The sequence below is a fragment of the Sitophilus oryzae genome, unplaced genomic scaffold, assembly GCF_002938485.1.
Source record: "Sitophilus oryzae breed Bouriz unplaced genomic scaffold, Soryzae_2.0 scaffold_907_pilon_pilon, whole genome shotgun sequence".
Taxonomy (NCBI): domain Eukaryota; kingdom Metazoa; phylum Arthropoda; class Insecta; order Coleoptera; family Curculionidae; genus Sitophilus; species Sitophilus oryzae.
This window is the reverse complement of record NW_022147536.1, coordinates 2,886,966-2,902,098: the sequence shown is the minus strand read 5'-3', so window position 1 is coordinate 2,902,098 and position 15,133 is coordinate 2,886,966.

Below are 15,133 nucleotides of genomic sequence, written 5' to 3'. Positions count from 1 at the left end.
GGTCCAATTCCTTCAAGTTCTTTGTTCCTACTACTCTAGTGGCGGAAATCTAACTGTTACGCTCAGTTGGCTCTGACTCGGTTGGCTAGTTTTTGCCACGCCCACTCGGTGCCCACTGGGCGAGTATATAAACGCTCAACTTGTAGATTGTACTTTAGTTTATAATCATCTGCTGATGATGCTAACATGGTTAGCGAAACGCGCGTCCAGAGTAAAAGTGTTTTGGTGTATTGTGGTGATTTAGTGTTTTTATTTTGCATCCGTAACTAGCAAATCGATTGGTTGAATTGGATGAGTTTTAAAAAAATAGTATTTGACTTCTTCCCCTTGTCCTTTTAATTATTAAAGTCTATACGTTTATTTATTTCTTACTACTTATCAATTTAAATCCATTTTTCCCTTTCAAATATTCTTTACCCTATAATTTCATGTGTAAATAAATTAACGCATGTACCTAACGTATTAGGACTGAAATGTCAATCTTTATGGACGACAAATTAGCTAGAATTAATTAAAAACTAATGAGAAATGTGTCTATTAATATCTATAGTGTAATTAATCACCCCGCGGGTGTGTTCCCCTTTCTTGAGTTATAACGAGTTATAACTCATCATACAGTCTCAGAGCTTTAACAAAAGCCAGTATCTGAGACGGCTCCACAGCGGCTCCAGCTCTCCATCCTCGACATCGCCGCGCTGCGCCGGCGCCTTACCAAAGTTCATAGCACGAACGGTCGTCGTCTCGGCACACTCAGTGATAAGGTATTCTGGTGTTTTCCCATTTTCCACACAGAATCTGCATTCGCCGTTGTTTCTCAGCTTCAGCCTACTGAGCTGTTCGTTGAGGAGACAGTGTCCTGTTAGAAAACCCCGTGATAATTCGAAGTTTGTTTTTACTTAAATCAAGGAAAATCTTTGATTTTTCTCGGCCGTAAGTTCTGAAGAACTTTTTCAAGTGTCTTAGACCGTTGGAGAGCTCCCATTCCAAGTTACGGATGAAATCTTCCAGGTTCTGCAGTTCCGCTTTTAGTTGGTTTCCCCTTGGAAAACAGAACGGTTTTGGACCAGTCAGTGTTCGCCCCTTTTCTAGTTAGATTATTTGCTTTTTCATTGCCTTCTATCCCTTGGTGAGGAACACAAAATGAAGGAGGAAGCTTTGTTTATAAAAACGATCAAAACTGGTGCCACGTGTAGCAACATGTGTATGAAAAGAAGACCGAACATGAGAATCGGAAATATTCAAAAAAAAAACTAAGATAACCACTGCTTATTCAGTAGCTGGTTACTGAATAAGCAGTGGTTATCACTAATCAATAAGACCAATATTTTTAATAAAATATTTAGAAATTAGCATACTTCCCCTAAAAACATCTGATGTGCGCCACTGCTACATAAATGTATCTTAATAGAAATACCAACATCGAAGAAATGGTTCAGAAAAAAGTTATATTATTGTTCTTCTCTCTTTACATAACTTATTCCGAACAAGCTTTCAGCATCGATTTCTGGTACATATCTATTTATAGTTTTTATGTAATCCTCAATCCGTTATTGTTAAAATTCGTTCCGAATTTCGATATTGCGACAGAACGACCTTTTGACATCCGTTCTCGTGCTCAACTGACGACATTCTTTCTTCAGAGCTTGAAAAGAATCAATAACAATCTTTATATCACGATACTAAATGTAAATGTCTTAAAATTCAAATCGCTTCCTGGTTTTAAAATTACATTCCTCTCCGAATTTTTGTATCTTCGTTTTATGATGAGTTTGAGCCTTGTTATGATTTCACCAAAAAGGATTTATATTTCCCTATACAGTGTGTACTGAAAAAACAGTCTATGCGGAATCAATTAAGAACGGTCAGTAATAAAAAAATAAAAGCAAACGTAAATATTTTAAGTTATGTCTCCTTTTTCATGCTAAGGCTAATCTGGACGGGGCCTATTCGGTTACGCGGAATCCAAACCGCGGTCCTCGGCCATATCATTGTCAATGGTCTACTGACTTGGGAGTGGAATATAAAATTTCTCACATTCACGTAGTATTTTGTATATCACATTTTTGTTGGTTGATCAGTGTTCATTGGTTTTGTGTGTGGTAAAACAGATCTGTGTGCTTTTTAATGATGTTAATACTCAGGCATTTTTCATGACATATCATGAGAGTGGCTGTGTTAAAAACAATAATTCTTAATCATGGAGCCTTGGGAAATTAGATTTCATTGCTAAATGTTTTTGTGTCTTGTCCTGGCTGGTTAAAAGACGCCCAAATCGTATTTTAATCATATCTCAAGTTTGAATCAAATGGAACAAGGGTAGCTCATTAGCATATATGGAAAAGGCATTTTTTTACGAATAATTTGGGACCACACACTTGGTATTTTGACTCAAATTGTCGTTAAGAGCAGCAAGTTACAATTTCAAATAAACCTAATGTCAAAGGTTGACATATGATATGTCATTCTATTCAGAGTGTCATTTCCTACAGAATAAAGTAAAGCAATACCGAGGGTGTCATTTAAAAATCAAAAGTTGTAGTCATTTCCGGTGAAACAGGAAGTGACCAAAAACAATTGATACGTCAATCAATCCTGATTTATGTCACATACTAACAAACCAAATCTCGTTTTTTATCTGAAAAAAAATAAAAAAGTTAAGGGGTGAGCCACTTTTGAGGCTCACCCGGTAGACATTATTTATGAAATGTTTTTTTAAGATTCTTATTTTCTGGTATGGGATTTTTGAATAATAAAAGAAGGTGGTAGCTCTACGATAGTAACTAAACAAGTAAATACTAATAATATTAATAATTAAAAATAAGAGCAATGTAAAACCAGAAACAAATAATTTATTACAGAAGATACTACTACACCTACTAAATGGAGAAATAATACTAAAATAAATTATATCAACATTTGAAGAATGCTGATTTTTATTAACTGTACTTGTTTCATCTCAGAAAAAAGTTATAAGCCATAAACCACATAGCGGTTTAAATTTAATGTTCTTTTATAACAGTAATTTACATAATCTCATCCCAGGATTATACTTATAAAACATAAATATACATTTAATTTAAATATTCGATTTTGAGAAATATATGATGTCTGAGATTTTAAATAATTTTGAATAATTAGTATATAAACACTTGAATATATTAATACATAATTAAGTGCATTCTAGTCACGAGATAAAGTTAATAAATACAAAACAACTTTTGATTGAAAGGATAAGACACTTTAATTTTAATACTAATGTAATAGGAAGTGGATTATATCGATGATATATGGTTTCCCTTATATAGCAAATATTTCTCACGCAATAATTAAATAAGATAAACTTTAAAAGACTAATTTTTAACCTTAACCTTTATATTTTGCATGTAAATTTATCGGAGATGTTTAAAAGCAATAAATAAAGACTCCCACGATTATCCTCAATTATTTCAAAAATGTGGATCTGAATGATTTTATTCTGTTACATTTAATTTGACCAAAATTTTATTCAATCCTATTTTGTTCCTTTACGCTAATTATTATTGTATTTTATATTTCAATTTTATTAGCAAAAATTTAAATGTATGTGACTCAAAATTTTGACTCATCCTGTATATATATATTTACCCTGTATATACCTACAAACCCTATACAGGGTATTTTCCGGGCCGGTAGATCTCGATAAAAGAAACATATTTTTGCTTTTATTGTTTTTCAAATACATACCTAAGTCCAAAATAACCAAGTAATTTTACTTTGAAAATTTGAAAAAATATGTTTTGCTTAATTTTGAGAACCACTTTATCTTTTCTGTGTTTTCTGTCTTGTAAATTTAATCTACAATCTACTACCTATGTTGCCATATTATCAACAAATTATGTTTTTTAATTAAAAACTAATTAATGAAAAACTTATTCCGTTCAATATTTGCGTTGGAAATATTTCCATGGAAATGGAAATATTGGAAATTTCCAATCGTGTCTCGGAAATATTGGAAATATTGGGAATATTGGAAATATTTTTAGAAATACTTAAATCTTGTCATTCAACGATTCGAATCCGATGTTTATTAATATGTCTTTCATATTTTGTAACCCTATAAACATTAAACTTACTATAGAACAGTTTTACAAACATATATGTAATATGGTGAATATATCGAGTTTGAGCATTCACCTACTTATTTGCAACCTCGCATTTCGACGGGGAAGTACCGAGCTTGTAGGTCGTAGCGTAGGGGAATCCCTGATCGACATTCATTTTGCTGTAAAAGCATTTTGTGATATTAGAAGGTTAATTCAGAATAATCTTGCATTGTCCTCACTTGACGATAAAGAAAAATCTTGTGAACCCAAATTCTTTCTGTCATAGACTGCATACTTAATATATCAAAAAATAAACACAATATAAAAGGGCAAGAAATAATAGATGAAATAGCAGATTACCGTTGTAGAAGTGGCAAGTTATTTGGAAATAACTTCATATGGAAAAGTAGTTTTGATAACCCAATCTCCTGTTGGAAAGGATTGTGTTCTTCATCTTCATTATCACAAGTATAGCTTCACGAATTTTGATGATGCCAGCACCTTCGGCTGCCACGGAACGCAGTTTTAGCTTTTATAGTCATATTCATTCAAAAAAGAGAAACAGGCTTACTAATGATATAGAGCCGCTAAGCTACTCTATGTATCCTACAATGAAAACTTGCTGAAGAAAATAGGAAACGGCAATAGATGAATTTTTATTTCCGATACTATTGAAGATTTTGAGGAAGTAGACTGGCAAGAAGATGTTATGTGTGATGCTGATGACAGCGATGAAGATATGCCTCTTGCTCGACTAGTGTGTCAAAAATATTTTTTTTGTACAAATTTAACCTTAATTTATTTTTTACTTTGAAGAATAACTCATTTTGTGTTTTGCGATGTTTTGTTATGATTTTTATAAATAAATATTTCAGTTTTTCTTATTTTTTTTTAAATATTTCATATATTTCCAATATTTCCGAAAATATGTTTCTGGAAATTTTACATCACTAGTCCAGTGGTTCTAAAAATTTAAGCAAAAAATCATTTTTTTTGGAAATTTGCAAAGTAAAAGAACGCGATTATTTTGGACTTATTTGAAAAAAACGATAAAGAGAAAATATGTCTCTTTTATTTAGAGCTACCAGCTCTGAAAATATTTGCTCTTATTTAAGACTCACCCTGACATGGCATTATATTAACGTATAATAAAAAAAAACGGCGCCCAGTTAGCTTGGAAATAACGATCGATTTTACATATAAAATGACAGCGATGTTCATTTTATACTCATCGCTGACACCGTTTTTTTTTTCGATCCTTTTAGCCTTGTTTATGAGTATACACGGTAAATAAATGCACAAGATTAAATTTAAGAAGAAAATGTTATATCAATATTAAATAATAATTGCTTTATTTTAAAAGTAAAAAAAATAATTCAAAATAATATATACAGCAACAATTATAAATTAATAAATTAAGTAACCTATAGAATCTAAACAAACATAACGACGTAAATGAAGTGAATTAATTAAAGCCATCATCTTTATCACCAAATAACAAACCTATTACATGTATACAATACCATCATTCTCTATACCTTTAGCGTCATCTGGCATCATCAAATTTTTAAATGTCACTGTCATCGGTATTGTAATAATATTTTTTATCCTTGATACCCATTATCTTGTTATTCATATAGTACATATACAAGTTCAGAAAGGTAAAGGTTGTTTTAAATAAAATTGGAGCAAGTACACACATGACACTAGACAGAAAATTTAATGACCTTCTGGCTATAATGTAATTAGGCTGATTTTTTTGACAGATTATCTCGAGAAGAAGAGATCATTATTATCTGGTGAATTATTATGGATTCTCGTCGTGATTATGAAGACATTATGTATAGTAAAAGTTTTAAATAAATAAACAATATCAAAGAAAGATCAATGTAGCAAGGTTTTATATTCAATATTACTGAAAATTACTTTTTTACAGTGGCGACTCGTGAGTTTTGAAGGAGGGTGAGCATACATAATACATTGAGAAAAAAATTATCTTCCATATTTTGTATATAAAGTTTATTATGATAATTAGTGCAATATGATAATAAAAGTATCATAATGCACTCAATTATAATATACTTATTTCTTTCGATATACAGGGTGTCCCAGAAATAAGTGCAAGTATTTTAACTGGTAGTATAGTTCAATCCCAGAAACACGCCTATGAGGGTTTTTTCGCGAAAAAAAAATTTTTTTGAAAATTCGAAATTTTTTTTAAATTTTTTTTTTTAGTTTTTAGTTAAAAAACATAATTTCTTGGTAATATGGTAACATAGGTATTAGATTAAATTTACAAGAAAGAAAATCCAGAAAAGATCCAGTGGTTCTAAAAATTTTAGCAAAAAATCATTTTTTTGGAAATTTTCAAAGTAAAATAACTCCGTTGTTTTGGACTTATTTGAAAAACGATAAAGAGAAAATATGTTTCTTTTATCGAGATCTACCACCCCTTAAAATACTTGCACTTATTTCTGGGACACCCTGTATAGGGTGCCCGGTGGCGTAGAGGTACAGCTCTACAGCCCTGCAACTCCTACAGCTGTTACAGCTCTACAGCCGGCAGTTCATCAGCCGACTATTTTTTAAAAAATAAAAATAGAAAATAGTTTGGGTACCTAGGTCGACTCAGCCTTAAATTAGTACTTGGGATTCACAATCCTTAGGTAATAATAGGCGGTTGAAGCGTAGTGCTAGCCACAATACCTTCCTTGTATACCGAACGGCTCTAGTATGGCAAGCTGTAAGCTGTACCTTGCTATTCCCAAGGCATTAAACGCTATATACGGGAGCTATTATATATATATATATATATATATATATATATATATATATATATATATATATATATATATATATATATATATATATATATATATAAACAAAGGAAGTTATCGTGGAAACTATAAAAAACCAAACCAAACCGCCGCGGAGGCGTTCAACACACCTCGCCGCTATCACCCTGGCCCAGAGAAAACAATAAACAAGGAAGTTATCGTGGAAACTATAAAAAAACGAAGAAAGAAATTTATTGGGCAAGTCCACAGAAAGATTAGTCATGATACATGACTAAAACATGACTACCCGTAGACACTCAGTGTTTCTGCCTTCCGGCTTCATCAATACGGGAGGAATCAGCAACGATGAACTAGCGATCCTGAAAAAAGAGAAAGAAAAGGAGAAGCAAACGAGGCACAAAGGCGCCATTTGCAGCTGGTCCGGCAGTAGCTTACAATTTGAAGCGTTACTACCGAAACCGCCGCGGAGGCGTTCCAACACACCTCGCCGCTATCACCCTGGCCCAGAGAAAACAATAAACAAGGAAGTTATCGTGGAAACTATAAAAAAACGAAGAAAGAAATTTATTGGGCAAGTCCACAGAAAGATTAGTCATGATACATGACTAAAACATGACTACCCGTAGACACTCAGTGTTTCTGCCTTCCGGCTTCATCAATACGGGAGGAATCAGCAACGATGAACTAGCGATCCTGAAAAAAGAGAAAGAAAAGGAGAAGCAAACGGGCACAAAGGCGCCATTTGCAGCTGGTCCGGCAGTAGCTTACAATTTGAAGCGTTACTACCGAAACCGCCGCGGAGGCGTTCCAACACACCTCGCCGCTATCACCCTGGCCCAGAGAAAACAATAAACAAAGGAAGTTATCGTGGAAACTATAAAAAAACGAAAAAAGAAATTTATTGGGCAAGTCCACAGAAAGATTAGTCATGATACATGACTAAAACATGACTACCCGTAGACACTCAGTGTTTCTGCCTTCCGGCTTCATCAATACGGGAGGAATCAGCAACGATGAACTAGCGATCCTGAAAAAAGAGAAAGAAAAGGAGAAGCAAACGAGGCACAAAGGGGCCAGGGTGATAGCGGCGAGGTGTGTTGGAACGCCTCCGCGGCGGTTTCGGTAGTAACGCTTCAAATTGTAAGCTACTGCCGGACCAGCTGCAAATGGCGCCTTTGTGCCTCGTTTGCTTCTCCTTTTCTTTCTCTTTTTTCAGGATCGCTAGTTCATCGTTGCTGATTCCTCCCGTATTGATGAAGCCGGAAGGCAGAAACACTGAGTGTCTACGTAGTCATGTTTTAGTCATGTATCATGACTAATCTTTCTGTGGACTTGCCCAATAAATTTCTTTTTATGTTATTTTTATATATATATATATATATATATATATATATATATATATATATATATATATATATATATATATATATATATATATATATATATATATATATATATATATATATATATATATATATATATATATATATATATATATATATCTTCTGATTTATTTGGAGTGGGTCGGAACGTGCCGTGTGCCCTTTAGAACCAGCCGCCAGCTACCACTGCTTGGATTTGAGGTCAATTCCTATTGTGAGGACCTGACAATGGCTCTCTTGCCTTGAGTTGATGACTCGCCAACTCGTTGTCCTTACATTGAAGTTCTGGCAAAGCTAGTGATACGTCCCGGCTTGCCTCCCGGTGTTGGAAGGCTTTCCATTCTGGCTTTTTCTCTTCTTGCCTGGGCAGAGATGAGAGGTTCTCACTCTCTCTCTCTCTCTCTCTCTCTTGGTCGAGATACACCAGGCTGTTTCTTGGTTCGTTTACTCTCCCCTTTTTTGTAGGATTGTTTTTGCTTTTCCTATCTCTGGAGTAAATCTTTCATGAATCAGTCGGAGGAAACGATAGCTTGTGTAGCCTATTGGTTCTAGAGGTAGGCTCTCGATCATTACTAGAGGAGGTGTTAGCTTTTGTTCCACTTGTGGAGACTGGTCTCGCGTGTCAGCTGCCTCTCCTGTAGTTCGCTTTGGGGTTGATCTCTTGGAACTTGCACTATTAATGTTTACAGTGTTGTTAGGGGGTTTTTCTCCAGCTTTACCGCAGAAGTTATTCGGTACACTTCTACAGAGCCCCGCATGTAAGGGAGACGAGAATACAACGGGGTGCCCCCTGGTGCTCCAAGGTTGAGACCAACAGATGCTAGTCTTCTACCCAGCCACGCTTTCTTTTGACCTGGTCCCGCCATCAAAGGATTTAGGTTTTCGGTGAGGTTGTCTCTTTTTGATTCGGGCGGTTAAGCCAAGACCCCCCCTGCACCCTCTTCCCCTGGTATATGATCACAGGCCACAAACAGTAGAGGGTGCCTGATATGACGGACGGGGTAGTCCCATCCAGCATCGTTTTATTTTGTAGATTTTCTTCTAGTGGCGAAAAACCCAGAAGTAACTGAAAGTAAATAAACCCACCACAAATGTACAGACACAATTTAGTGGAACTTATTAATAGTATATTAAATACCGAGAAGGGAAGTGTTTCATTACTGTCGAGAGATTGATATTGTTAATCGAGACGTAGCGTTGAGATTAACTAAATCTCGGGACAATAATGAACTTTCCTTTGAGGTTTGTATACTATTTTATTTACAACCACATCATTAATTAAAAAATAGAGACAGTATTTTATTTTGAAAAAAAAATAAATATGCAAAAATTTGTCGTTTTGACATTTCCATATCTATAGTTACCGGTACCAGTGGTTGTTATGGCGCAAACATTCACAGTTTTGATTTTTTCGAATTTATATAACATAGAAAGCCAGAACGTTGTCGAAAAGTTCTGATAATGAAGACTACTTTAATATTGGTACTCCCTTAGATTAACAATATAAAGGTACTCCACCAGAACTTACAGAAGCTGCAAAAAGAGCAGAAGCCAGTTTACTTCCAGAGAAAAGTAGGGGCGATATGAAATAGCATTGAAAGTATACGAAAAATGGTGTGCAGAAAGAAATGCTAAGAATATTGCATCGGAGACAGTCTTGATGGAATATTTTAGCGACATGGCAAGGCAGAAAAAGCCATCTACTCTTTGGGCTACGTACAGCATGATACGGAAAATGCTAGAATTAAGGGAAAAGACTGACATATCAAAATATCACAAACTGGTCGCTTTTTTAAAACGCCAGAATGTAGGTTTTAAGCCAAAGAAGTCTAGCATTTTTACCAGGCAAAACTTGGAGGATTTTCTCACGAAAACACCTCAAGAATTCCTTTCTATTAAAGTAAGGCTTTTTTAAATGTTTTATTTTTCTGTTGTTACTGAAGATGAAAACTACGCATATTCATATTTTAGAAAACAAAATTTGCATAGAAATTCCCGATTCAAAAACTTATATGAGCAGATCATTTATGATAACTAACACAAGTTGGATAGAAATTGTGAAAGAATTTATACAGTGACGAAAATATATTGAAAATGAGAGATTTTTTGTTCAATATCGATTAGGAAAAGCTCGAAATCAACCCTTTGGATACAATTATATATCTAAATTTCCGTACAAAATTGCTAGCTTTTTTAAACTTCCCAATGCGAAAACCTACACAGGTCATGCTTTTAGACGAACAGCGGCTACGTTGCTGGTAAATAGCGGAGCTGATATTTTACAGCTGAAGCATCTAGGGGGATAGAAATCCAGTGCTGTGGCTGAGGGTTATGTGGATGTATCTGTGGCCAAAAAAAAACGCAAATATGATATCTTCAACGACATCGTTGCCATCGTCTTCCTGTAGCAATTCAAACTCTTTACCTTCTTTCGTTGACATTAGAAGACCTGGCACAAGTCAAGAGTTAAGCTTTTGCAGCAGTGAAACCTCAATGAGTGAAACTCATCATCAGGGCGGCCCCTTAACAATATCGATTAACGCGTACAATAAGTTAAATTTGACCATTAATTTCAACAAATAAATGTATTAAAATCTTTAATTATTATTGTTAATCTTCTTGTTTATTTTTGTTGATGTTAGATAAGTATTTAATAAAGATATTACAGTGAGTGAGGGAAATTGGTGAGGGAAATGGAAGAGAGAAGAAATGTAGATATTTTGACACTTTCAAATTTTTTAAAAGTCAGTAATGTCAGTATTACATATATGTGGTTGTAAATAAACAGTTTTTTAATTTTCCATTTCTATATTTATTCTTGTTTTAAATAATAGCTCCATCGAAGAAGTTCAAATATTCCATTTGACCTAGCTTCTTGAACCGACTGCTTAGAGGTGTGTCCGAGTTATGCACATGATGTCTTCCATCCGTATTTTTCGAATTGCAAAGTCGCGCATCTCAAGGTGAATCCCAGCTAGAACGGATTCGCTCTTAAACGAATGGCGGCACGTGATGCCGGCCCGTTTAAACCATCCTATTGTGTTGAAAAAAACACATACCGTATCAAAGTGAACGACATTTTTAGATCTTCAGATCTGGTTTATTAATATCGGGCAGGAAGAAATGTCAAGGTAGGCGAAGATCACCTTTCCATTAATGTTACAGATGCGTAATAGACTTTTTCAGGTTCTTTGTTGCCAAATTGGGTGAAGATGATTAAGATGTTTTCTGTATTTGTTATCTGACTGCTGTCCGCTTAGCAATAAAACGCACATAAACTCCAAAAAATCTCTTTATATGTACTATACCTACGATCGAAAAAAAAACGACGTCAAGTTGGCTTGAAAATGATTATCGAGGACATCGTCATATAATTATTTTTGTGTGTGATATATGGCATATAATGGCAGATAATGGCAACGATCTTTATTTTCAAGCCAACTCTGGTGTCGTTTTTTTAGATAGTATTATATTTCTTAAGATGTATCAAATCAAGAAAAAAATATGCAACAACAAAGGTAGTCTACCGTTTTTAATATTTTTTTATATCTTACTTAAGTTTTAAACAATATTTTTGGATTTTTCTCTATATAAAAAAATGTTTTTAGGGTTAACTCTTGTAGGGTCACTTGTCACTTTGTTGTCTGTCAGTTCGACTGTCTGTCAAGACCAGGGGCCGGAAAGTGAAATAGCAAAAACGGTTCCACCGTTTCCACGGAAATTTCAAATAAAATAGTTCCAGCCTCGGACGCTAGGTGGTAGTGCAATTAATTTTTAGGTTAAGAAGTTGCTACTACTTATTGCCAGATGGCGTTCAATCAGATTTTTTTTGTAGTTTCCATAGTTTCCAACGGCCATTGTCATAGTATTGTCAAATTCTCAATAAATATTGTCGTTGTCATAGCGCCAATCATCAAAAATGATTATCAAAACCATTGCCTGGAAACTTATATGGTGAAATTTTGATAAAATAATTTTGTACTCACTAAAAACACGGTATGTCGCTAGTGGTAGGAAAAATAATTTTTAGAGGTTACTAGTTTATTTGGTTGCCTGTGATATGCATATACAGGGTGTTTCCTAATTAATCTAAAAAATAAAAAATCGTTAGAAAACGGCTTAAGGCGGGCTCTTAATAAGTATATTTATTTTTTTCTCGGCAACAGTTTGATGAACAAGAAAACTCAAAAGATCATTTTGTTGAAAAAGGATGGCCAGTCAAGAAAAAAAATATATTTTCTTTAAAAAAGCAGTAGTGTACTATTTATGTTAAGCAAAATATCGATTTTTTTTTAATTTTTAACACCCTGTAGATCAGAAAGGAAGTACTTTAGACCCAATGGTTATATAAAAATTATTTTAAGAACAGATGAGGAATCACACCACAATTTTTTAGACTAATTAGGAAACACCCTGTATATTGTCAACTTGACAATGATTGTTGATAAATCAAAAAATATCTTTTCTGTGAAAAAAGCCCGATTTTCGCAGGAAAAATTTTGGTTTTTATTGAATTTGGGCCTGCGTCTGCAAATACCCGGTATGTTGTTTAATATTCTGTCTATCTAAATTTTAAATATCATAGTCAGAAATAGTTTTATTATTTATTAACTGTAAAAATGGTATACTTATAGGTTTTATCAAATATTGTGATTTACTTTCTACCTTGTAGTCAAAATTTATATTTAATAAACTGTAAAATATATATATTCTTATGTTTTATTAAAATTACTCTGATATACTAATATATCAGTGAACTTTAAAACTAAATCCTTTGAAATCAAATATAAACATAAAAAATATTTACAGCAGAAAAGGCGAAGGCGCTGGGTTAAACGTAGTCTCTACTAAGAACACGGAGGGGCGCTTTGACCCAAAATTTTACTATTAAGTTTCATATCTATCTTAATAGAAGATTATTTTCTTTTATCTATGATCAAAACGTTTTTCAAACTATAATTTGTTATATGTGTTTTTATTAGACAATTCCTTTTGTATGTGTCCCTAAAAATATAATGTAAGTCTTTTATTTTTGCTATCAATTAAGTACCTATTTATATTTACTCCATTTACAAAACTTTGGGCGTATTACATTTATCTTGTTTTATTATAATAAACGATGTTTAAATATTTGACTTAAAACTTAAAATAATAAATAATATTTACACATGTTTGGCTTTAATTTTATTTAATAATTGTATAAATTATACTGTTAAATCTTATTTTTTACACATCACAACGATACTTGTTATTAGTATTGTTGAATTTGTGTAAAAAATAAGATTTAATAATCAAATTTAATTATTTTAGAGTAAAATTCAATAAATACGCTCATTTAAAACACCCGCGCTTCGATCCATTTAAAACAAGCCCTACTCAATAGATGGCGCCACTTCTGTAGGACCATTTTTCAGTATGGCAGAGTCCATTCTTTTTCTAGCTAGGTATATTCTTTGGTCAAGACCCTTTATTCTCGGGAACGCCTGAGGGTATCGAGTTCAAATTAAAACCATATACTCAGGTCTACATATACAGGGTGAGTCTTAAATAAGTGCACATATTTTTAGAAGTTGTATATTTCGACCCTAGAAACACACATGAGGGTTTTTGCGAAAAAAAATTGAAAATTTGCAATTATTTGAAAATATTTTTGAAAAATGTTTAGATTTTTTTAATTTTAGTCAAAAAATATAGTATCTTCATAATATGGCAATATAGGTAGTAAATTAAATTTACAAGAAAGAAATCCCAGAAATTTGGACTTTTGGAAGATTTGGAAATTTAAGAAAGACTCACCCTGTATAGTCCCTTGAAGTTTACGTAAAAAATGACGTGTATTTATTAAAATGGGCGTTTATGTTGAAAAAAAACATATATTTCTACACTCTCAAGGGAATCAAAATTTACAGGTTTTTAACCTGTGAAATAATTTTTTTGACCCAGAACTATGAAATTTGGCAAGTAATACCTTCTTACACTACAAGTATAGGAAAAAATCTGAATAATATACATTTGTAATTAAATGATAAAAAATATAGTCATTATTTGAAGTTCGTAATCATATCATCAAGGTTAAGCAACAGTATGCGCGGTCATAATATCAAATCTTTTTGTTGATTTTTAAACCTTTCTTAATTTGTACAGAAGAGAAAAATCTGAAAGCCGTATATGTTTAATTAAATCACAAAAAACAAGATCTTTATGCAAGGAACGGCATCGGCAGTCCAAATTTTGAATTGAGTTAGGTGCGATTCTCACTATAACAACGTACCGTCAAACCCCGTTCCCAGAACGACGTCGTGTCGCCAGTTACACTGATTGACACTTCAAACGACCAATGGGAGCTGTACTAAATTTAAAATTGACAGCTGTTTGAATTTTGTACAAATCTCATTGGTTCTTTTGATGTGTCGCTGGCGATAGTCGCTGTTCTGAGAACGGGGCTTTACTGTCATGTTGAGCCGCCGCACAGTGCCAGTGCTTCGAACATAATATGGCTCTAGAGGACAAAAATGCAAAACTTCTCTTTTATTGTAGGCAATTTATTCAAACTAGGTTTATTTGACACAAATGATGAGTACTCTCATTGTACTAAATGATGATGTTCTTAGTCCCACGTTTATGAAAAAAAATCTTATAAATAATAAAAATGTTGGAGCTGTGTTCCATCTAAGGAAATAATAATTTATAGAATGAAAACGGTGTAAGTATTAAATAAATCCTTGTGATAAAAAAGAATTGGAATAACATTAGAACATGATTCCTACAATATAAACCTAATATAAGATAAACATGTTTTTCTTTAATGAAAAAGAAACATTAATGCTATATTTATTTTTAAAAAAAACTTAAGATACTATAAATTTACTTT